We start from the raw sequence: 26,949 nt of genomic DNA on the forward strand, positions 1-26,949 counted from the left end.
GAAAAAACTACTATTCGAGGAAAACATACAGAATAAACACTGAGGCAGCCTCAGCACTGTCACCTCACCACTTGCAGCATGAACTATGAAGGAACGTTCAAGATCAGCAACCAAATCTAACAAACTCTTCATCCAAACCTCTTCATCAAGAGGAAACACTGGTGAGTATACGACTGTACTATGGAGATTGATGAGGGAGCAATTAAAGGAAGAAACAAAAAATAAAAGTGGAAGTATTTAAGAAGGAATAACTGACTGGAAAGCTGAGGAAAAGGAGCTGGACTTGCTTTTGATGCTGAACATGACTATTAAAGCAAGTTGTAGTAAGAATAACAGTTTTAAAAGTAGATTCTGTATGGGGAAATAGACTTTCTCAGGCATTTGTGGAAACAAGAAATACAACAGTATTAAAAATAAAAAATGCTGTCGTCTTTTGTACTAATTTTGGTCTATATGAAGTTACATTAGAAGTTTTCTACAACTAAAAATGCAGTTATTTAGCATACAGTAGTCACTTGCAATGTTCAAGTAACTAGGTTTTTCTCATATGCGTAGTCATAGGAAGCAATTGTATGTTCAACGTGGGATTATCTGCACTTGGAGTGCATTAATCTATATTCAGAGCAAGAGAGCTAACTGGTACAAATAGTACAGGTGACTGCAACGTTGAAGAACTGTGTGATATTTGAGATCGCTTTACATTTACATATTTTCATACAGGTACAGAAGGTCATTACATTCATTATATCTATATATATATATATATATCTATATATATCTTTTTTTTTTTTTTTTTACACAAGATACTGGACTCCTGGACTTAAAAAAGCTAAGAAACCAAACAAATGAAACAACATATTGCTTGTGTAGTGTACTTTCTATCAATTAGTTAACTCTAAAATATTTTGGATCTTTTGGTACAGAGGATGAATGAGAATGTAAAGCACTTATTAGCCTGACTGGGCAAGTACCTCCAACTCTGATTACCTATTAACATTTTGCCTGTATAAATGGTGCCATTGGTGAAGGAGCTCCCATGACAACTTGATGCAAATGCAGCTGGGCTTAAAAATACAGAAGTGCTGCTAAATAAATGCAACTATACTAACTGCCCGCTCTGCTGAGAAGTAGAGCAGATATGCTTGCAGGGCACAGAATTTACGCTGGTCAGGGTTGCTGTGCCTGAGCTGATTTAGGTAGAAAGCCAGGTTGGGTATATCCATGCAATGCTTCCCACACTAGCCTGTATTTTGCACAGCTTGCTTATGGTGCTGTCTGCCACCATGAAAGATCTGCTCAGATCCTCTCAGATCCTTTTTCATTATCAAATCTCTGTAGGCTTCTACATTGCTTTCTCCAGCAACGCAAGACCCTGGAGTACTGACATTCTTGGACTAATAAGAATATACTCCTAGATGTTCTAAGCTGGTAAGCTGGCCTCTAATGCTTAGAGGAATTTTTTCTTCCATATTCCATAGTGTGCTACTCTGAAAGCATTATACTTCACTGATACTGTGGTTGAAAACTCCTTTGACTCTTGTAAACAAGCTTTCTTACCCAGAAACTAGTTTCTGCTTATGTGGGCAGTGATTCATGGGCAGTCATTAGGAACTGAATTGAAATCCCCAGAGTGCATCTCAAACTTGGCTTTGCCAGTTGTTGCTACCTGAGCCACTGTTGGACACTGCATTGAGCTGAAATTTCTATTACACTATCTAGATTTAATAGCTGCTATTAATACAACTTATGCTTCATTAAGCATCAATTCGAAGTGAACGAGGCTCTGGAGCCTTGACTCAATAAAGTGGTGAAGGACAAACAGAACAACTATTTTTATTCCTAGAAATGCCAGCAGGATAGAAAAGAGTATTTGTTTCACTGTACACCCACTTCAGAACCACACAGATCTTTCACAGTGATAATATCCTCACAGATTGATTTTTTTTCTTTAAATAAACTTACCATGTTGCAGGCTCAGACAGAAGGACAATGAATACTGTCCTGAAATACACATTTACTCTCAAGCTTTTTTTTTTTTTTGCAAGTCCATAGCATGTAAGCTGTTAGTTAAAAGAGAAAGTCTTCCTAACTGCACTTTCCAGATACAGCTTTCATATGAATGAGTCTGCTTGAACCAACTGTCCACAGTGACAGCTTTCTGTATTCTGTAAAAACATGGGTATGCATCCTACAGAGCTCGGGCTCCGCTCTACACACTGCAATTATTTTTGAACAAGCTGCCACCATCAATGACCATTCAAGTTCTGCTGTGCCAGTCAAAACCCCTTTGCTACCTGCATGACAGCCCACACAATCAGTCCAGGACTGTTCTTTCTGGCTTAGTTTACGTAACACAGCACGGTGCTGTGGTGAGCTACTTGAACCAATCTGAATGAGCTGGATTGCCTACACAAAGCCTCCAGCACAGACAAATAACAGATCTCTGTTGTGCACGGATTCCAGATGTACTGTGCAAAATTCCAATAAGAAAACAGGCAAAACGCACAAGAGTTACACCAGACATCTAAGGGGACAAATACAAACAATTTTTATGATATACTGTACATTCTTACTGGAAAAACAAATCTCAAAAAAAAAAAAAAATCAGCCCATCATCATCTCAGCTATTACTGAGGCAGTTTTTTTTTTACAAACAATATGGAAGGGGGATATTTCAGTTACAGACATGAAGGAACCAAAAGTTTGAAAGCATGTGGCTCTGTTACATGAAGGGTTGGCTAGTCCATGTGAAGATATTCTATTCTTAACGATAGGAATAACAGCCCTAAACTACAAAGTCATATTGAACAAATACAGATAAATTAATTCCTTCTGGGAAAATTTTACACAGATTTTTAAAAACAGCCTTTGAGATTTGCTAGCAGAGCTAATCATGCATCTTATGATGGATGATTTAAAAAAAAAAATCTGCAAAAAAAGAGCAATTGCTCTTTATTACATAGAGTAGCTGTTCGGAACAAATTGAATGGAATCCTTTGGTTTGTTTTTAATTGGTTTCAGAGGATATTCCCATATGGGAAAAAACTAAACAAAATTCCTTTGAGATCTTTTCATCATGTTTGCATAAGTCTGATCAGCCATCATTACTGAAAGCCTGTTGTACTTCTAGCACTAAGCCTAAAACATTTTTTTCTTTTGACAGTTCTTATGTAAACCCCAGATGCAGAGAAGACCACAAGCACCTATGATTTGCAAAAGAAAGAATGAAAATGCAAGAGAAACATTTACAGGCCAAGAGTCTGCTTGTTATTTCTGTAGTGCTCTCATCACTTTCACAGCTCTCACTCATTTTTATTAGGCTTGCTCGGAAATACTTATTTTGGGAGGGAAAACTGCATCTTGCAGACACCTGCACTTTATTACTAAGTACCAAGATCACCTTTTTTCCTTTTTACATACCTCAGTCTGGTCTGGAAATCACATAATTATCCTTTATCTCATTTTCTCATGATAACCAACCATTAGGTTTGACCAGTGTCTATCCAAAGAAACAGCAACTACTTCACACTGTTTAACCCACATGGCAGACATCACAGTTAGCAGATCCCTGAGGCTTGATCTGAACTGTACTTCCATTTGTAGCATTTGAGTCTAAATGGACGTGCCTAAAAGAACCCTGGAATTCTGGATTCAGAGAAAACATTTAGGCAATCCATATGTCAGTTATATTATTTCCTTCTAAGTCTTTGCAGAGAATTATATCCTTTCTGGTATGCCAAGTCTACATTTCATAGGATAAGAAAGCAGCTTGTTGGGGAAGATCTGCAGAAACTAATTTTCAAGATATCTGATTCTTACTTCTTTCCTTGGGGTTCTAAAGCCCTCATAAATTTAGTTCTTAATAATCAGCTGCAGAAGTACTTTCTCGGCTTTAAGCTACATGACCCAGAATGACAGAACAACCAGCAAATTGCCAGCCATCAGCTGCATGGTAAAATAACTAGAGTGCTAAGTATTAAAAACCCGCACACAGAAAAGTTAATGTGCCTTAGCTAACAGATGATAACTTTTTAAACCGCAGTAATTGAATTGCCTATCCAGACCTCAGTGCTGAGATAATTATTTGTTACAGATTGTGGGGAGAAGGAAAAATGGACAAAAACAAAAAAGGAACACCTCTAAACAGAGGTTCTTATGGAGAGCTGACAATCCTTCTGTCTGCAGACTGATCAATAATGGAAATGCAGTATGAAACACCTGAAAGCAATTGACAATCTGGCTTGACTAGAAATACTTTCAGTTCAAATGACACTGACACGATGATGTCAGCAGCAGAGCAAAGAAACCAATAATAGTAATAGAAAAATTCCTCCTCAATAAGAAAGGTTAATACAGGTTGAAGAATGTTGAACTGAAAGGCCACCAACAGTGTGGTAGTACCACCCTGTAGCTGTCAGTACAGAACTAGTACAAAAAGGCATAGGATCAGTGTGTTCAAACCCTAGCTGAAAGGGATTGCCTCCAGTGGGAAAGACAGCTTGACCAAAGTAAAGGCGGCAGGCATTGATGCATAGAAAAAAATGACAGTATTCCTCTGATATTCCTTTTGTGTATGCCCTTCAGCACCAATGTGTGTGTGCACTGTCCACTGTAGTAACACTAGCATGAAACTAGATTACGTGAAAGATGGGAAGAATATTTTTGTGCACATAGAACACTAAAACTGTATGCCTTATATTTTCTTTGGCCCTTCCAATAAAAAGTCGCAGGAGAACATACACAATTCTTCTCTCGCCCACAAAAAAAAAGGGAGAGCTAAAGCAGTACAGTTTCAATAAAACTGTGCATAGGAACAGATGACCATCTTTATTCTGTATTTGAACTTGATTTTTCTAATCTCTGAGGCTCTACTAAAAGATTTTCTAATAGGAAAAGTTTTGTCCTCTTGGGTGAGAATTTTCTATTGCTGTGATTTTTCTCTCACTGCTGCAAGGATAATTATCTTCTCTGACCACTGATACACTGTCTGCTTTGAGTCTTTGACCAGGGAGTTTAATTGAATAGAAAAAGTTTAATCTTGCCTTGCAGGGAGTTTCAATAAAGTTTTAATTTCATTTGTCTAGGAGGTGATCAAGCCCAACATTTCTTCCACAGAATCTTTTTTTTTCCTGTAGCTGTCATGGAGATCAGGCTGCTGGAGTTTATATCGTCACTCATAACCAACTATACTGTGGGATAGAGGGATGTGCAGAGTGAACCCACGTAAGAAAAAACTGTAGGCAGGAGAAACCTGTGGCAAGTGTAGTGCTGCTATGAAGTAACAGAGCATGAATGGCCTGTGAAGCAAAACCCTCCTTGGCAAAACCTTCCTGTTCTCTGGTCACACCAGTGATAGGCATAGCATTATATTGCTTCCTCCTTCCTTTCTAGAAAAAATGCTAGTGCAAATGGTGATTCCATGGCATCAAAGACACAGAAGAACACACACAAAAAAAAAAGAACAGTAGTTGGAAAAACATCCATCAAAAGCCATTAAGCAGAAAGATACCATCTCAGAAATTCTTTGGTTAGCAAATTTCAGAAGGCTGGAATATTTCTCAGAAGAAACCATTCGTTTTCATGCTTCCTGTATTTTTCCCTACAGCTGTGGTGTCAGCTACTTTCTGAGACAGAATACACACAACATGTTGATCCCACATGATAATTCTTTACCATCTTACGGGAGCACCTGTATGAATACTTAGTTCTTACTGACTTCAGTAATGGCTTAAACAATTCAGAAGAAAAGCAGCTGGCTGAATCATCTCCCTCAAACATGGAGCACAGCACAAAGAGGAGTCAGCCTTCTATACTCCCACTCGCTGCTCTGCCCACAGACTCCTGCAGGATTTCTAAGGAAATCAGAAATCTTAATTTTAAACCACTTCTCCATTAGTACAGGTAAACAAACTTTCATGTTAGAAATGAAATTATTTTGATGTTCCAAAGAACCTGAGTACATATCCAACTTAACACCACAGCTGATGTCATGAACGAGAACACCTTTGGGATTTGGGAGCTCAAGGATTTTTGTATCATTTCATGGACTTCTGCTTTCTCCATTTCACTCTCACACTAATTGCACAGGTTCGGTTCTTTATCCAAACCACCCCAAATTTTCTTTCTCTCAGACGGGAGGATCAAAACCTGATCACAAACCTAAAGAAAATGATTTTGTGGTGTCTTTCCAAACTGCTTAGGGATGTAGATTAGCATCTAGTGAAATTCTCAAAAGCATCAAGGAGCTTAATAACCATGGGGATCAATTTGTAAAAACACCTTCACAAATTAGGTCCATAAAAACTAAGTCAGTAACATTAATGAACATAGTGGTATCTTTAAAGGGAAGGAAAAAGAAAATTCATTATGTTGTAAAGAAGGCTCATAAGACATTACATCTATAGCCCCATCTCAGCACCTGAACTGCTTGAAAATCTACATCCTTGTTGTGCTCACTGATTTCTCCTCTGTTTCATTCTTTTTATTTTGCTTCACTCTCCCTGACCGTTTTTGGAAACTTCCAGCCTAAAGCATCAGGCACTCTCTGCAGGCAAGCAGACTTGATAGTGTCTTGATGGCATGTAGTCTAATTAGCAAATCAGGTAAGAGTGAGCAAGACAGCAGGGGTAAAACCAATTAAAAGCAACCAGTACTTGATTAATTTTCTTTGCAAAAGAAAAAATCATTTTAATCTTTTTTTTTTCCTTTTTCACAGACTCAACTTAATCAGAAGTTTTGTGCCCTTACCTTTTAATTAATTAAAGTTATGTTTTCAAACAGCTCTCAAAGTAACCTGCTTAATTTCATCCTGGGTGGAGGAAAACTCCCAAGCAATATCGCACCTCCTTGACTTCCAGCTAGTTAAGTGTTGTAAAATCAGGAACTTTGGAGTCTGATTATATCACAGGCAAACTGTAAGATCTTCTGTCACTAGCACTATTTACATATTATGCACTAAGATAAGCTGCCTTATTATATTTTAGAAAGGAATATACTGGAAAGAAATTTAGAATTTAAATTGCTTTCAATGAAAATCTTTTCCATTGTCCCTCCTTTAGGTCTTTAGGTAGTAGTTCTACATAGTCATTCTACAGGAATCTTCTATTTACCATCACCAGCTATTCCAAACAGTTTTATCAGTGAAATCACTAAACACCAGCTTTGTCGAGTTTCTCTTGGCTCAAAGGATCCAGAGAACCATAATTAGGGGAATGTCTCAGATGAGATAGTAGGAGCTTTTAAGGTTTCTAACCATTCTGCAAGGCAAGAAGGTTTTCTGGACTGGAAAAGGGGAAGATGGATGGCACTCAGCTATTTTTTATCTTCCCTTCAGCTATTGCAGAAATGGAAAAAGTCCGTGCTCTGACCTGCCTTCTGTTTCTTGGAATATTTCTATTCTTTTTTCCCATGTGAGAAAAAAAAATAGCTACAGGTGTCTCCTATGACTATAATCTGATGGCTAGCAAGTGGAAACTTATTATTTAAAATGTGTTTATTGTAACAGAATTGCAAGTTATCCATTCATTAATGCGAAAGTATAAAACTGCACTATGTAGTGCTGTAGAACTGCTAGTAGGTAAAGGACTTCAACAGAAATACTCTCTTCTGGCATTTACCTTGCTTTTGTATTCAAAATAGGACTTCCCCAAAGCTGAACAGAATGAAACGTAACTAGTATGAATACTCACAGAATCCTAAATTAAAACTTGAACACGCATAGATTTGCCCTAGAAATCTATATGCATTCATCCAAACAAGCAGGACTGAAGGTACCCTTTGACCGCACTGCGTTCAGCAAGGTAAACCACAGCCAGCCTTCCACTGGCTTACCTGCTTATGTGCCCTTGGAACAAGAAAGCCAATGCTTCTCACTGAAAGGGACCAGACATCTGGAACTGGATGCATGATGCCTGTCCCCTGAACCCTTCACATCCTCTACTTTTACCCCAAGGGAGTAGATACAGAAAGGGCTCCTCTGTACTGCAGTGCTATATTTTGTGCACGTTCCATATCAAATGCTAAGGGTACATTAGGCCAGAGGTCTACAGAAAATCAGAAAATATTATAGAAAAAATAGATTTGCTGATCAAGCCAGCAGAATCAATATTTCCCTTTTTCTCCCAGACCCAAGCTTCTAAAAAGTGAAAGTACTGTTTTACTGTATTTCTGATTTCCCCAGAGAGCTAAAATGTTCAGAGAGAATAGCAAATAAAAATGATGTCTGTATATAACAATTATGAGAAAAAGAAATAATAATGATAAAAGGGTTTCTTGTATACATACATTTAATTCCATTAGAACACAGGATGTTTGGTTGTTACAGAGTCACATTCTGCTCCGCATAACAAAAGTATAAAGCTAGAATAACCCTGTTTGCACTTGACCAGAAACAACAATAATGTCCTTTAAAATTAATTTCAAGCTTCTTACAAAAACAAATCGTATTTAAGGAGCATGTGAAGCATTACTTACTATCATCTTAGCAAAAATATGTATTGAAAGCAGGTGTACATTTGAAGAAAGATAATTGGCTCATTTTTGGAATGCCATATGTAAGCATAACCTCATGCAGTTCATAATAGAACACAATTTTCTGTTACTGTGAATAATTTTTTACCTTTTGCTGCTGCAACAACATAGTATTACTTGTAACTACTGTGGCAACTGATATTTTTCAGTCAATTTTCTCTGATTTAATACATGTAAATTTGATTTTGTTTCTCCATGAAGGAAAACATATGTAAGAAGTTTGGAATGTCCTAGAGCAATAGTGTGAGCAAGAAAAAGTAACGGAAAAACCTGGTGATGAAACTATCATATCCCTAATCCACATAAATAAAAGTATTATGTGTCCATATAGCATTTATTCTGCCAGGCAAGCAACAATAATATATTTAAAAAGCAACCCCCAACAACAAATAAACAAAAACCCATGGGAGAGAATGCCTTCTCTGCTACACTGAAAAGAAAGTTACAAGGGAAATTTTTAAGACATGTTTGAACTATGTGTATTATTATTATTTATTATAGCCATGCCACTGGCATGTAAACATTGCAGCTGACACTACAACCCTATTAAAGATAGTCCTTGCCATAGAGACTAAATAATAAAAATATCTACGTTAAAAAAATGCTAGGATTAATCCTGTTTTCTAGAACTAGGGCCCAAAGGATTGTATGACCATTCTTAGAATGGAGTTCACCTTCTTAGGAGCCCTAAATTTTCAGTCAGTAACATGTCTACACAGCAATACTTATCCATACTCTGAATGCACGATGCTGTCAATGGAGATACGGAGCAGAATTTCAGCAAGTATTGGCAAACACAGTCTGTATAGTGCAGAGCTTTCAGCATAACTGCTGACACACACTAGAATTCTTGTCCTCACATCTATACAGTTAAAAATATGTTGATAAAGACACTGCTAAACTGTAGAGAAACAAATGGCTCATCTGTGCTGCTGCAGTAAAGACACTACATATGCAATAGTTCTAATTTAGTAAAGTTTAAGAAGTTTCAGAGTCACTTTGCTTTGTTTTCCCAAGTTCATATGTTGTTTGATAACAACATACACAACTTCACTAACATTTTTATGGAAAAGCCAATGAGGAAATGAGAAAAGATCCATTTTAACAAGCTACTTCTAGCTGCAAAGCATGCAAAGACCATATGCACATACCTAAAGAAAGACAGAAGGTAGTAGGCACCATTTTCTTCACAGCCAAGGAGAAAATAGAGGGAAATATTCTCTCTACAATTATATTTGTATTCTAGATTCTAGATGAGAAAGTGTTGAGTACACTTACGTGATAGCAAATCTGCTGCTAACCCTAAAGATTGGAAGCAGACGTATCTAAAAAGCTCTCCTTCCGTTAGCTTTCCCATTCATTCTTGCAGATGCCAAAAGGCCTTGGGAATTCAGATTATTATTTAACTTTGTATAGTATGTGTAGCATCTTGCAATCTGCACCAACAGCAGGATGAACAATGTTGTGTCTGCACCACATTATCTAAATAAAAAGTAAAACATTCAGACCAGGGATAGTAGATGGCAATCAAGCTAAACTTTCTGGGCTTTTGTAGAAAACTCCCATGTGATAACACCAAGGCTCCATTAAACAAGTTTCATTTTACTGAGAATCTGAGGAGCAGATGACAACAAGGAAGAGACAGTATTAGAGGTGGGATAACTTCAACAAGAAAAGTAACACAGGATCATAGCAAGCACAGGTTACCCAGCTCCACATACACATGTTTTCATGAAAGCAAGAAGGAAGCTATGCACATGTGAGATTCACAAGGATGTGAACATAAAAACATTTACTAAACAGAACATCTGTTTTTCCATTTGTTCAGTTACAGCATTTCTGTTTTCCGTATGTCATCTGAGAAATCCTGAAATGAAGAATGTTCTGAATATAACCCAGTTGGTTTCTCCCAAAGTCACTCATAGAGACACATTTGAAAGTAGCATAATGAACAGTTCCTCTCAAGCAAACAGACTATTTCCTACATTCATTTAGGCAAACAAAATACGCAGTACTTCTGAAAGTGAACACAGAGCTCAGCCATATAAGGCTTCAGGTCTTCCTGCTATTTTAGAGATTAAAAAAAAAAGAGTCTTGAGGACCACATGATAGACCAGTGACTCCTCAGGAGTCACCATGTAGGTACACCAGCAAATGAATTACTTTAATTCGGTTAGAGAGCTTGCATTCATCAAAACTCTGACAGAAATACTCTAAATAAAGAAACAGCTTTAATTCATTTATTTGTTGGATTCTAAAATAATGTCAGCAGGATACTATGAAGTAAAGTATACTTTCTTCCCCTGCTTTCCAAAATAGTTTGCTAAAGAATATGTTCAAATAGTAATTGCTTGTACACAATGCAATAAGATTGAGCAACAATTTGTGCTCTTCGACACTTGTCTTCTGAAGATGCCATTTTGTAATTAAAGCCAAAGAGCAATCTTGACAGATTTTTTCTTCTTTCAACAACATACAAGTTATCCCCTACAACAAAGCAACAAACCAATTACATCATAAACAAAAGCAAACCATGTTCATGGAAAAACAAGAATAGGATATGTCTGATAAAAAGGTCTTTTAAGACAAATTACATCTAACCGCACTATGAAGAAATAGTTATCTCCTCTTTTCTTTGAATTTAAGCCTTAGAAATCTATTATGTCTAGCAAATATTATACAGGTGGTCCTCTGCTACCTGCTTCGTGCGCTGACTGAATGCTCTGTGAGGAGGTTTATCTTCAAAATTCTCCACATAACTTATCATACATTATTCCTATGGCTGCGTTTTATGAAAAGGACAAGAAAATCTCTTCCAGATAGTCACAATAAGTCATTATACAGAAACTAAAGACCCAGTTAGTTCAATCCATATTTCAAGAGCATACAGTGTGATTTAAACTACAAATTGTTCACAGCAGCATGGATAAGAACTTCCTGCTGTAGCCTCATCAGCACACAAATTTTGACATTACTATCAAGCATAGATTTCCTTGAGCAAATGTGATTTTGCTGAACTGAAAACTTAGTTGAGTTCAACTTCCTTCCATTTCCACTCTTCTTCTTGTGTTGCAAATTGGAATGAATATGGACACAATGCAAAAGTAGGTCAACATTTTTGTGACATTTTTATTCTGTATGAAGCTTTTCCTGTGTTGTTTTTTTTTGTGTGTGTGTGTATGCTTCTTAATGAATGAGGACAGCAATGGCATCTGTATAAAACCTTAGAAAGCAAATACAATTGAAAAAGAACATATGATGAGTAAAATTACTATAAGGTAAATTTTCACCAGGATCTGTGCATAGTGAACTCAGTCTCACATTTTTTCCAAACTTTCCAATTCAGAATATCTGCCCAGCTGAGAGAGATTCTATTCAAAAACAGTACACAAAACAGAGTGATAGGAGACAGTGAGAACACCGCTGCTTTATAGTGATTAGTTCCAAGTTAATATCTTATCCTTGAAGACAAAGTGAAGGTGGGCTGTTTTACTCTGCATCTGCTGAAACCCTTCTGGCCTCAACTACAACCTAGAATACAACTTTGATAACTGAAACCTCGTGGGATGTAAACGGAGGTAAGTTGGAAAATATCTTGTTTGATCACACGGCCAAAAGATACCCAGGGGACATAATGATGAGCCAACACTACAGTCTGCTGGAATTTGATAATGAAAATGCTTCTGTCAGACAATGATAAACAGCAATTCAAATGAAAGGCATTCATTTTACAGAAATTTGTTTATACTCATGAAGAGGGATCATCAATAGCTTTGAGTCTTTTAAGTTTCTACTTTAATAATTGGTGTCTTTATGAACCATATTTCTGCCTGCATTTTCACTTCTAGCAGTAACAAACAGTAACTCCTTCAAGGTGCACTTCTGTGCAAGGATAAAGAGTCAAACATCCTCAGAACTTGGAAAAAACATTTCTTCTTTTGACTTTCCATAATTCATAATTACTGTCTTATATCAATGGTAAACTTCTATAGATTTACACAAATAGAATTGAGGTCAGGTTTCAGCACTGTATCTTTCAAATGGTCTAGTTGGAAATTTATATATCATTGCTCATCTATTATTAGGAGGATTTAAGCTAAAAGCAATTACTTTATCTAGATAAGTAATAGTTATTGCAAAATTAGCAATCATTACACTTCAATTGTACTATCAGAAAGCCAGTCAGCTATCAAGGCAGAACCAATTGGTGATGCTGACACTATGGATCTAAGAAGATGGGAACAGAACCAGCAGCCAAAACCTCTATGCTACACTATCACTAACACTGCAGGATGCAGAAAGTCCTAGTTCATCCTGCTAGACTGCAGTCTCATTTGTTTACATTGTGTAGTCCAAGAGGTAACGAACCATTTCTATTGCAAGCACGCATAGCAGCTTGTGCAGTCAGAACACAAATCTTTGAGGAGGTTTCTACATAACCTGGTAAAACTGTAAATTGCATAAGACATCACCCCCTACTATAAATGAAATCACAGCATCTCTCACTTTGTGACCTTTTGCAGACAGATTTCCCATAACTGCTTAACAATAATGATCTTTAAGATCTTTTCCAACCTGAGCAATTCTATGATTCTATCATTCAACAGCTACATTCTTTGCAACCAGGAGACCTCAAGGAATGTGGTCATTTATTATACTCTTGATTATACGTTCAGTTCAGTGATCATGCTTTCCTGCCAGAGTCACCGCAGAGTCAGACAGAAAGAAGGAACTTTGTATGATTTAAAACTCTCTCACTCGGTATACAGCCAAACTTAGTTTCACCTGTCACTCTGTGTGCCAGGAAAAGGTTCTGTACCAGAGGGTAGTGGGCATGGCACAGGCTCCAAGCTGCTGGAGTTCAAGGAGCGTTTGGACACCACTCTCATAAACAGGGTTTGGGTGGTTCAGGTGGAGTCAGGGGTTGGTCTCAGGGATCTTTGTGGGTTCCATGCAACTCAAGTGTTACAGGATTCTATGAACAACTCTTGCAAGTACAGTTATAGCTTTTAAAGTCTAACTTCCTCTGAATCTGCTGTCCTGGAGATTTTAGATCTGTACATGGCCCTCTCCTACCAAAGTAGGAGAAAAATAAAAAGCTATTTACAAACTGAAAAAAAAATAAAGTATTCGGAACAGTTTTCATCCAAGTGCTTGAATTATAAAAGAGAAACAGAGGGGAGGGGGAAAAAATTGTACAGAAGAAAAACAAATCAAGTGAATAAATCACTAGAACTTCACTTCCAACTGGTAGTTTTCAGAATCAAAGGAGTTGTGTTTTACTTATATACTAGGAAAAAATGGTTAAAAAGTATTACATCAACATGATGGTATAGCATACATAGAATAGCCATGGAAACATTGCAAATGTTATCATACAAGTTTCTGTAAAATCTGCATTCTAGCTAAAGAAGATGGAGACAGCTGTGGAGTTTGAGTTACAGTGTGTCTGGTTGGCTGTTACACAGGAAACAAAACTTGCATTTGCCTAATTAAGAAAAAAGAACTGCACAGATTTTTAGTGATTTGGGGTACAGATGGTGATTTATACGTGCACAAGGATCAGAGTATGATTTTCATGTTATGCATGGTTACATTAACTGCAGCTACAAATTGCCCACAACTGCAGGGGCCTATCTGCAATCTTTAATTGTGCACAAAATTGAAAATCTAGATCCATAACTGCCTATCATATTTAAGAGAAATGGAAAATCTCTTTACCATGTTGGCATTTCAAAACACAGGCTGCAGCTTAGATAGGAAAAACATTGTGAGTGAATGCATAAGTAATTTACATGCCACTTTTGAAAAAGTTTGGCCAGAGAGAATTCTTACTATTTAATTTCTGCTTCATTTTGTTTATACCCAATTTCAGAAACTGAATATGGTGACAGTTTGATTTTACTGATTTTTGCAGTGTTACTGCCCATTACTCCCAGCAAATCACATTTTTATTGGATACTTAAGTAGGTGAAATCAACTATCAAATATGAAATCTTGGGCTTATGTGTTTAGTCTAAAAACATCCCACTTTCCTCTGATCTCAAGGAACATATAATATCTGAGTCAGAAAAAGAAAATCTCCAAATCTTCTCTTTTACTAAATACTCAATAACTGATCAGAATTTATTACAAACACAGGTAAACTTCAGAGAGAGTATGGATTTAAAGAAATGGACATATATTGAAGGTATTTAACAATTAATTAGATCTTGAACTTGAACATTACATTTTCTACACTGCGAACACAAGTTTCTCCTAATCTGACGACACGAGGAAATGGATTAAATTAAAATGCCTTTAAAAACAAGGAAAGACGTAAGACTACTGTAGTGGGGAATTACTGGCAAAAGTGAATTAGAAAATATGCACAAGACAAGATTATAAATCTCCAGTCCCTAGTTTTCAGAAATTTTATAGTTCATCAACCAAAAGTCATCATTCATGTCCACATCCCTGAGAGTATTTACAGGAGAGTGATGAGTCTGAGTTTTGTTACTCCTCAATAATATAGATCCAGGAAATAGAATCATCTATAATTTTTAAGGCTCATATCAAAAAGAGAGTAAAACATCTAATACTTCACTTTGACACTGAATAAACTAGATGAGGCAGTGAAAATGTACTTATGTTAAAAAAAAAAAAAAAGAAAAAGAAAAAACAGAAAAGACAAGGCTTCTGATAGACACATAATTAGATAAGCATAAATAACAGTTTGGTTCCTTTGCCCTGCTCTAGGGATCTTTTCTGTACTGGAGCCAGACAGTAGATACAAATTCTGAATCCAGGGCTGGTATCATTGAGCCTGACAATATACTGATGAAAAAAATTAGAGAACCTCCTTTTTGGCAGAACACCTGGTAAAGCAAAGTGTGAGCATACAGACCCAAACAGTCATCTACCCTAAAACTGACAATATTGAGAAAAACAGCTGTCAGCCACATTAAACACCAATGGAGACACTTTTGAAACAAATGAGGAGTGAGCTGGTAAAAAGCTACAAAAAAAAGTCTTTAGCAATAGGAAGAGAGAAAGAGGAAGATAGCACCATCAAATCTTGGTCTAGCACCATCAGAAGTTGCTCTGCTGGCACTCCACCTCTGCAAATTGCTTAGATTAGTTACAGAATGATGTTGAGGAATCTGTGTTTATGGACATTATGTAAGGTTCTAGTATTGCGCTGACCCTGCATATATAGTTCATTGATGGCTGATTATTTTCATTTATAAAATCAAATGTTTTGATCCTGATTTGATTAAAAACCACACGAATAATTTTCCCCTATGATAAGCATCAGGTCTTGTAACACGTAGGGCAACTTCAAATTGAATTACTTGTGTTCCAAAACACTGATGCCCCATATAGTTCTTCTGCAGATAAGCAGTCAACTTGTGGTTGGACTTAATGATCTTTAAGGTCTTTTCCAAATACGAGCTTTCCATCTCCGCCCCATATCAAGTTTGTAAAGAAATCATTATGTCAGCTTTCCATGAGAAGTTAACTGATCTCTGCTGCGACATACAGCTGACATCAAGTCAGCAAAGGCATAACTAAGACTTGATGTGCTAGAGAAGCAAATCCTTGGTGGAAATCATCTTGCATTTTTCTAAAAGTACTGTAACAAAGCAGCTTAATTTTCAGAAATTGAAAGAAACTACTCTTCACATGTGATTTCATAGAATCATAGAATTACTCAGGTTGGAAGGGACCTCAAGGATCACCAAGTCCAACCGCAGCCTAACCATAGTACCATAACTGCAACAACCCCCTTGACCCAGAGCAATTTGTTGATTTTTGAGTGTCAGGCAGATTTGGAGGTGCTCTCCATAAATGACATTATCAGATTCTTTTCAACTCTTATTCCCAGAGTAACTGGACTGAGGACTATAATGTCAAAATAGACAAACAAACAAAAAACCCTTTTCCCTCTAATTTTCTTTTTTTATGCCAAGTTTTTTGCAGCACTTTAAGACATTATGCCATTGACATGCTGAATTGCACAAGAAACAATCCTTTCGGATTTTCCTTATTACTAGTGTCACTATATATTCACTTGCTCTTTCATTCCACCCTGGGAAAGGTTAAGTATTTGCCTTTAACAAATTACACCCATTGACAAGGCTGATAACTTGATGTTAATTACTACCTCTGATCCATCCTTTATCATTAAATAACTAATTTTGATATCTGTCTTGAAACATACCAATATCACCCAAGGTCACAAGCTAAACAAAAGTCCAACAGGCTGCTGGCTTTAAATATCTAACAAATAAATTAACCTTATTCATTTCCAAGCTAAGATATAGGAGACTGATGCCACAACTAGATCGACTACCTTGAGTTTGTTATAAATCACATCCCCTAAATATTTACTATAGGTGTTTGTTATCTCTTACAGTAAGCAGATTTGCTTAAAAGTAACAGAGCTCTTTTAGAAACAGCTGGTCTGCTTTCAAATAATAAAAACTTGCTTCCTATAGAAACATAACTTTTTGTTTGTTCGAGGCAAAAGTAGTAGAGAGAGAGAGAAAGAGATCATTTCTATTCCTACCACAGCAGCACTGACATCTGGAGAACTTCACTCTGTCACATCCTTGACCTCACTGCAAATGTCTTCCATGTGCATTTCAACGAACTGAATTGTTTGTAAGAAAAGAACAAAGATCAAGCTTTACAAATCACAGATTCACAGGAGTTGAAAGGGACTTCTGGAGATCAGCTGGTCCAACTCCTCTACTAAATCAGGTTCCCTACAGCAGGTCACAGAGGAAAACATCCAGGTGAGTTTTAAATATCTCCAGAGAAGCAGACCACAACCTGTCTGGGCAGCCTGTTGCAGTGCTCTGTCACTCTCACAGTAAAGAAGCTCTTTCTCGTGTTTGTACGGAACTTCCCCTGCCTGTGTCAGTTCTTGTCTCTTGCCCCTTGTTCTATTGCTGCACACCACTGAAAAGATTCCAGCCCCACTCACCTGGCTCCTGCCATAGCATTAGTTACTTGATTTTCTCAGATGCAGAGTACTACGCACGTATCTCCTGGCTCTGCATGGATCTTCATTTCATGTACTAGCAGAGATGGGGATATATGAGAGCTTTGTAGCTTCTACTTAAAATTGAATTACACTCCAGACAGAATATCTTGATGATGAAAGAATGGTGGCAGGATAAGAGTGCAAGGAGATGTGGAGAAGATTCAAATCCTTTGGTATCGCTTTGTTATAAAGTGCATGCCCTTCTGCCTTTATTTTTTTTTAAGGCAGTAACATGAGGGATCCTCTCAGGAACTCTGTCTAAGGCACCATGAAAGAGAATGACACTTCATAGTATAGAAGGTTAATATCAACCTGTCTAAAAATGAAACGTGGCAGGTGTAATCAGTCAGCATTCAGACACAGCTATGCAGCAGCTCGGATAGAATTTTCTCCAGCAGCCCACGCACACCCAGCACACTGCACATGATGAATACAAAAATCAGTACAGCTGAAGCTTAAATGTTTGTCCCATTTTATGCCACCATGTGGCAGAGTACAGCTGCCTACAACATTAACCAGTTGAATGTGTATTAAATCGCCAGTGCTCCTAATTAAGTTATCAAATTCACTGAAACACAATGAAATCCTATTCCTTGACCTATAGCAGTCTCTGCTTTATACAGGATAAGGCAGCTTTCACTTCCTGACTGCAAAATAAAGTTACATGCTTTACAAATATGAAATATACAAACAGGAGTCCTACAGCCCGTGTTTATGAATTACAATGAGATAAACACACTTTATTTTCAAAATAGGACTGCCTATATCTGCAATTTCCCCCACTGAGTATTTTCTCACAATTGCAATTTCAGTTTGTGGGTAAACTTGAAAGACCCTGAACCTGCAATATGAAGAACCATCTTCAACTCTCAACTCACAAGTCCGTCAGATTTTTAATCCAGTTGGATACAATTGGTAGAATATGGTTCTGCCTTAATATTCTTTCCTGTTTTAAAAGAGAGTAAACGATGTTTTATATTCTCAACTATATCTGAAATATTTTAATTTGAAGTGACCCATGAGTCTCCTTTGTGGTGTATTATATTCTCAGTCCAAAAAGGGGGCTAGAGATCAGAGTTCCCTCACCGCCCTTCCCTGGAGAAAACTGGGGTATGATCAGGATATGACACCTGCAAGTGACAGTACCAGTCCCAAAATACAGCCGAGAGTAAACTAGGTCTTCCAGCATAAACACAGCTGAAACCACAGTATGTTTGTCCCAAGGTGATGCCTAGGCACAATATATATTATCAAGAAATATCCTCATTTTCAGTGCAGAGCCACGACTTGATTTTGAGTAGCACGATTTGTAAAACTTTCTTGAAAACTGGGTTAGCCTGTTCTGCCCCTCTTTTCCTAGATTTTAGCTATCCTTCTTCTCAATATCTTTCTAATCTGTTTTTTCCTCACCTTCACCTGAAAGGCGACTGCTTTAGGGGGATGAATGATGAGATCTCTGTAATGTTTCTAAACAACTCCAGATGAAAGATACTGCAGGAATGCAAGTCATTACTGATATTGTATTTCTCTGTATTATAGTGCTTTAGCCAGAATATATTCTCTGTTCTGATTTTTTTTTTTTCCTTTTGTGAGGGGTTGGGTATTTTTTTTTTGCTGGTGCTTGTTGTTTTGAACATGTTATCTCTTCTTTTAGTCATGTCCCTCTTCTCTTGTGTTTACCTGGCAATCTAGTCAATCAACCTCTCCACTGCTCAAGTCATACGTAAAAAGTCCACTGTGTTTCACTGACAACAATGAGGACAACAAGAGAAAACATGAAATACAGAGATTGGTTTACAAAGGACAGTAAAACACAACACTGAAATGTGTGGGGAACTGGACTGCCACCTAAAAACAGTAACCACCCAGGGAAAAAAAAAATAATAATAATAAAAAAAATAGCTTTCATTTAAAATTTTCCAGGTGACTGAAGAACATCATTTGAGGGATGACCAAAAAGTAGACTGGACAGAGGCAGTCTGCCTCAGTGCTGTTGGAGCTCCACTTTTGTATTCACTACAAAAAGCTTGCTGAAGTTGTAATGGATTGTAAGACAGAAATAGTTCTCAATCCAACTTCCGAGAATATTAACTTGGAAAGAAGGGGGCTTGGTTGAGTATTAACTCACCTCAACTGCAGAACAATTTCTGTATTCTAATACAGTGATGGATAAATGTCAGTACGTGAACCAAGATATTCACTATAAGGCAGTACTGTTCAGTTTGAAGCAATATCCACTATAGTCACCAGTACCACAAAGACCCTATTCCTTTCTGGAGGGATTTAATAGCTACTTTTTGTTCCTGTCTTCCGCATCTACAAATCAGTCTGATGAGACTTTTTCCATCAGAAATGAGCTATCTGTTCCATTTTTGTCATTTAGGTTCTATTAAGAGATTTTGATCATCTCCGATTAATGGTTTGTTTGGTACCATAAAAACATTTTCTCACTACCACCTTCCAACAGACAGTAGTTCAGCACTGCTGATGGAAAAATTCTGACCTACTCAGCTAGCTCTGCACTAAGTGTTTAGTTCTTAAGCTTGCATATAGTCCCAAGACTCGCTGTAGACAATGGCAAATCATCAAGTGTCCCTGGAGATATCCCCCTTTGAAAGCTGAGAAGCAGAATATCTCAGTGTATCTTCAAAGCGAAGAAGGCACATTTACCAGCTGTGGAAGAAGTCGGTTGGCAAGGGTGCACCAGATGGAAAGAGGGAGAGGCAGCAATACATACATTCTTTTACGGTAAACAAGAATAGTTTCTTCTTACATGGTATTAAACACTAATTTTAATGCACCTGGACACCACCTTTTTTCCTACTTAAGCAGTTTAAGGTTTTTTTGACATGTTATGAATTTTCGAATGAGAACTTAAAATCTCATCACAAACAAGTGCTTTGGGGCTTTATTTCAACCTTTTCTATTGTGTCAAAAACAAAACAGAAATCAGGAAGAAAAATGCTTTTCTCACAATCACCATTTCTCACTCTGGCCTCTTTACAGGTTTTCCCTCACCTTCTAAATCATTTGGTCACTGCTGGCAAGAGGGTGCTGCAGTAGACAAATGACTGGTTTGATGCAATATGGCAGTTCCTATGCTCCCAATTGATACAGTTAAGAAAGGACCAGGAGTTCTTACACTCACTAAGAGGATTTTACTCATGTATAAATGAATTTTTATCCTACTGCCAGCTACTCAATGCTAAAAAATACATCCTCTCCTCAACCTGCATTGCAACTTGGCATATTTCTGAACGTAGTAATAATTTATTTAATATCTCAAAGCTCCAATGGATGATTTAATATAGAGCAGCGTGCCACTCCTTAAATTAACAAGTATTTCAGTTTGAGAAGGGGGATGAACAGACAAGTAAAATGAAATTAAAATGTACATCTCTGCTGTACCAATGACTACATTCCAGACTATTGTTAATGTGTTGCAGATGAAACGGGAAAAATAGAGTAATTCTGTCTGGCTCTCAAAGAAAATGCATTATTTCCTCTATTCCCCAGTCTCGCTTCAGATTCTGTGTAGGAAGTTCCTGTTTCACTACAGCTGCATTCAGGTGATTCTACCCAATAGTGCTGCTGCGACATTTTAGCTACTGCTACTGCAATCCTATCCTGTCTCCTGCTGTAATAACAGTACACAAATCACTATCTTGTGTCTCTGCACAATCACTGTTCTAGACTGCTAAAGGCTCAGCTTCTGTCATGCACAGCAGTGCTTCATTCATCTCTAAAAGTACGTCCCTGGTTTAAACTTCAAGAAAAGAGGGCAATGGATAAAGCAGGAGAACACACAGTTGGGGAGCAATTGAGCTCTCGATGCAAAGTAGCTTAGCTTGAAAAACAAAGGAGTGACACATGATTCTACTATGCTGCTGTTGTCTGTAATCACCATTTATTGCTATGCCATATTTCAAAACAGTAAAATGTTGATTTTACACCATAGTTCAATGCAATTATGCCAAAATGTCCTCACTATAGTAAGTTTAGTCTGATAGGGAACAGTGCAGTCCTTCACATTCACTGTGCATGGTCTAAAACAATATGGAATTCAGAAAAACAACAACAAAAATCCTGCAAGTGTCTCGTCTGGAAGATTTCATTTTAATAGCTAGAATTCCAGCAAATGTTTAACTAGGAATGATCTTAACAGGGCTTTATTTTTTCTACATTCTAGGAAGGAAATCAAATTAAGATTTAATTTCTTTAATAAAAAAGCAAAGGATAAGTTGCCTATGTTTTAGCCAATACAACTATTTCAAAAGACATATTTGTAGCACTGATAAAAGCACAGATAAAACATTGCAACCAGATCCAGTTGCTGGATCCAATCTGACATAAGGAATGAAAACATCACAACTACTTCTTTCAGGATAGTCTGCAAACCCCATACTCCCTTAAAAAAAATGCTCTAAGTTACGCAGCTCTTAAACATAGTCTTTCCACTAAGTTTTGTTTAGTAATAATTGTTTCTTCACTCCTTCCTCAAATTAAAAGTTCCTCACAGCTGGCCAAAGTTGCGTGTTTGTACAACTTCTCTGTACAAGTATCTTCCTCTCATGATTTCGAAGCAGCAATCATAGAAAGCATCTAATTTCAACTAAATTGAAAATTCAGAACCAAGAACTCCCTTTGATACTAGCAACAGAAAGTGTAATTACTCAATTTTGAGAATGAATAGAAGAATCTTTAATATATCATTATATATTAACATACAATAGATTGAAATTTCTACAGAGAGAGTGGTGAGGTGCTGGAACAGCTGCCCAGAGAGGCTGTGGATGCCCCATCCCTGGAAGTGTTCAAGGCCAGATTGGATGGGGCCCTGTGCAGCCTGGTCTAGCATTAAATGTGGAGGTTGGTGGCCCTGCGTGTGGCAGGGGGGGTTGGAGATTCATGATCCTTGAGGTCCCTTCCAACCCTGGCCATTCTGTGATTCTGTGAAATAAAACAAGTGGGGTCTCCTTTCAGAGATCTTCCAATTTCCTACAAACACGCAGGATATCTGTCACGTCTCGCCTTTCCACTGGTCCTCTACAATATCTAAATACCTAGATATCTGTTTGTATCAGTCAAAATTATGTATCTTTTGTACTAATTTGTTGTTTCCCTTGGATGATTGAAATAAAGGCAACTATAAAAAAATATAGAATTGCAAAGAAGTTACTTTTGTATTAACTTTGTTTTACCATACAGAAAGTGATAGAAATGTATTAAATTTTGCAAGACTCCTAAAAAATATGTATTTATATATATAAAACACACACTTACAGGAGAGTGTACTGATTTTGATACATAAATATAACTACACAGCATATACTATAGGCAATAATTTTCTCCTGCTTCAATTGCAGCATCATGTTTTACTTTCAACTCTCAATCATTGATCAAACAAGTGAAGATGTATATTGATCCTTTTGAAGAATAGGAATAGTAACTATAGTAATATTCTTCAGGTTTTGGACAAAAGTAGTCAAAAAATATGGCTTTGAAAAACATTCAATTTGCATGCGTCAAAGTCTCAGTTACCCTGAAGCACAAATTATACACATCTTTAGTATGTAATTTAGTATCCATATTTTTTAGAAATGTTTTTCTTACTCTTCTAAATCATATTTTTCCTACATTAAATATATATATATATATTGAATGGATTTCTCTCTTTTAAGCATCTTTTATCACTTCATCAAAAGACCCTAATTCCCAAATCAGTTTCATCTTTTCAGCCTCCTTATATATTCTCTTCAGCTCAAAAAAACAAACTATCAGCCCTATTTTCATCTAGGCTCTCCTCTGTTCTCACCTGAAAAGTCTCCTTATGTTATCCCCCTAACAATCTGACATGCCTATATGGCTCTACCTCCCCAGCTTTCCTGGCATCTGGGTTATTCGATTATAGGATCTCGATGCACGGCCCTAATGAGCACTTAGGACTAACATAGGGAGTATGAGGAAAATGCATTTCTGAACCAAATTACCAAAGAAAACAGACGTCACACTGACTCAGTACTTTGGGAAATTCTGGACTTAAAATTAGTCAAACTCAGGGTTAAAGTGCAGCGGCATGTTAGTGTAGCAGAAATAGAAATCAAAATCTCCAGAAATCAAAGAAATCCAGCTCTATGATGGAAGCTACAAAGAGCTTCACTACTTCCCCACGGAGAGATCACAGGCTGGTATCCAACCAGCACTGATTCACCTGCGACAGGATAGACAACAAGAAAGTGAAGGACAGAATAGAGGCGAACAAAATCCAGAAAGATTAAGTGTGCATTCTGGCTTTCAGTTATGTTGGAGCTTAGTTGGGTCTTCCATGGGACCTCAGTCATACAAAATAACTAGATAGATGCCTTTTTAAACAGCTGTTACCCTACGTTTGTATCCCTTCAACAAAATGACTGAACCGGACAAAGCCACAAATTTGTTTAATTGCAACTGAACACAGATACCACAGGAATAAAAAGAGAATAAAGATGTTTTGCACATTTTACTTTCATTTTCGTTCTGGTGAGTTATTAAAACTACTGTTTCTAAACCATCTTTCTTCCCCACAGAATGATTCACTACATAGATACATACATACTCACATAATCACAGTAACTATCTTTAAAGAAATGATTATAAATCCTTGAAATGGAAAGCTTTCATCTTCATTTCATTGAACTAGAACTTTACAAAGGCTACTTGGTATGTCTTTTAATTTTCCTTAGGCAAACCTTTTTCATTTAAAGAGTTTTTCTTTAGGCTTCAAAGCCATGAGAAAGAAAAAAACTGACTTTTTCCCAGATTTGCATCATTTTGAAAACCCTCAGAAGGATTTTCAGAAGGGCTGGGAAGGACAAAAATCAGCTAACAACACTAATTAAAAAAAATAATGTTATTAAGGACATCTGAAATGATGCATTTTCAAAATCTCATCATTTAAGTACACCACTGATAGAATCCTGTACTAAAAATACTACAGATAAGAGCACTTTCCAGCTAGCTGGTGCACAAACTTTGCAACTATTGAAATTTGTCTTTGTCTACAATATATTAAATTGAGCAGACATAAACTATTGTATAGCCATGAGTAAGTCTTTGTAAAACTGACTTTACATTGATCTTTTTAACATAGGCAAGAAATCAAGCTGTGTTTTGCTGTTATAAGTCAAGTTACAGTGAAAGTCTGGGAGAATTCATCAATAGGTATGATCAATTCTTTTTTAGAAGTGCGTCTCTGAGGTGAAGATTGTGCATCTTACTTCAAACAAGTCATGAAAGAATTTGTCAGGAATCATTCTGATTTCTGTTTTTTGGTGTTTTTTTTTTTTTTTTTTTTTTTCTCTCTTCCTCCAAGCAATTATAGAATTTATGGAACTCTGATGTCAAGAATACTAGAATGTTACTGCTAAATTCAAAACATTTTTTATTTTCTACTGTGATGGTCTGAGGTTCTTGGTTGTATCTGACCATACACATTTTTTGGTATCTTGTGTTTTACGTTAACTTCATTTTCAGCTTCTTTTACAAATCTTGTATTTAAATCTTGTAAGCTTTCAACTGGCAAGAAAAGAAAAAAGATTACAAGATTGGTTTTGCTTTCCAGTTCACACAACTCCATAAATACAGATTACGGTTAATAAAAACCTTCCTGTAGTGCTGCATGTAGGGGAAGATGGGAGCATCACAGGGCAGGAGGGTTAGGAATACAAGGCAAGAGCTAAAGGGACACAGTTTTTTTCAAGAACAAAAGGCACATCTCTGTGTAACCTATCATTTCCCCCTGCTGTCACCACAAGCTGACCTCTGTGCTTTCTCTTCATTGTGAATATGCCCTAGTTAGGTCAATGTTATATTTTCTTCTGCATGTAGGTCTCCTGCTGAAACATCTGCAACCACAGGCAAGTCAAAACCAAGACAAAGTTCAGATTAAAAAGCAGACACACTAATTTTCACCTCCAGGCTTTGCTGCAGCTATATGTAGATTACAGAACGTTAAAAGGTGTTACCAACTTTCATTCATTCATTTCATTGTTAGAATTTATTGCTATTATTTATTAGTTCTAAGGTAAGGAAAAAAAACACTAAAAAAATGTCGTCCTCCTAACTCCTCCTTACTGTGCTATACAAATACTGCTAAGAGAAACAAGAAGCAGGCAAAGTAGAATGGTCTGTAGGCAGACAAAGGCTGCCTCGCAAATTTTTCTTCTGAGCTGTGGTCTGATCAGAGCAATTTCATTAAAACCTTCTTGTGTGTGATCAGTTAATGTCGAATGGATTCATTTTCATCAAATCATAGTTCACTGATACTTCTGACACACAGCTCTTATGCACATCAGCATTTTCATATGAAATAAATAGGAAATGATATGCTTTGATTCAACTTCAGTTTTCCTCACCACTCAATATTCTGTTCTGGTGACAAAATGATTTTAATGAGAATAGGAGAGGTAAAAATATATTTGTAAAAATGATCAAAACTAAAATACTAAATTCATCTTAAGACTTAAGTGACTCATTACGTATTTCCACAAGCAGCATGTACTAAAAGTGACTCACTTGTATATATAAAGTTCACTGTACAAGCCTCTTGGTAAATTCTTAAAAATTAATTGGGAAAAAAAAAAAAAGGACAACTATTCCTAAGACTTTTCTTAAATGAAAAGAGTACTACATTTATTTAAATCAAATAAGAAAAATCATTTCAAAAAACATGCTCATTTCTTTGATGTATACTTCCAAGCAAAATGATTTTCCAAGTGATAGAAGTTCAGCTTTTAGATCCCAATTTATGAACTTGGTGAGTAATGCTCTGCCCTAGCGTACCATTTTGCTTTGATAAAATAGTCCCTATAATGTGCAGCAGATTTGATGCAAATGGAAGTTTTTATTTCTTGATTCTCAACTATCCTGCTATAGCATGACATACATCATCTTTCTCTTTGTAATCTTACATATATAAGATAAAAGAAACAGCCGCCGAACTAAGAAGTCCAGTTAAATTAATCCATCTATGGATGGAGGCAGATTATTGAGGCAGATTATCCTACTGAGGCAGATATGGAGCACGCTAGCTACCAATTATGCAGTATCTTCTCAATCCAACAATGAGACAGCAAATTAAGTTAATTCCATTATAATCACCTCAAACTGTAAACCCAATGACTAAATGACGCATCATTTTTCGCTTAACATCCTGATACAATGATAAAAAATCCTTTAGGGAAAAAAAAATTTAAATAGTTAGTATAGCAACCTAAGCATTTTGGCAGAATTCTCTCTCCCTCATTTCTGACGACATAGTGAGAACCTTAAACAGAGAACTCCTTTGTGTTACATAAGGTAGGACATTTTTTTTAGAGAGTGCTATGCGTTTTCGAAATACCAGACAGAAG

At 36.8% G+C, this 26,949-nt stretch overlaps 1 long non-coding RNA gene across 2 annotated transcripts in view; it reads right to left on the reverse strand.

Annotated features, from left to right (window-relative positions):
• The window catches only part of LOC149916584 (uncharacterized), a 145,541-nt gene that overhangs the window by 11,049 nt on the left and 107,543 nt on the right, over nucleotides 1-26,949 (reverse strand). The gene's annotated exons all lie outside the window — the stretch shown is intronic.

This window comes from Phasianus colchicus, chromosome 10 (assembly GCF_987193195.1).
Source record: "Phasianus colchicus chromosome 10, bPhaCol1.hap1.1, whole genome shotgun sequence".
Classification (NCBI taxonomy): Eukaryota; Metazoa; Chordata; class Aves; order Galliformes; family Phasianidae; genus Phasianus; species Phasianus colchicus.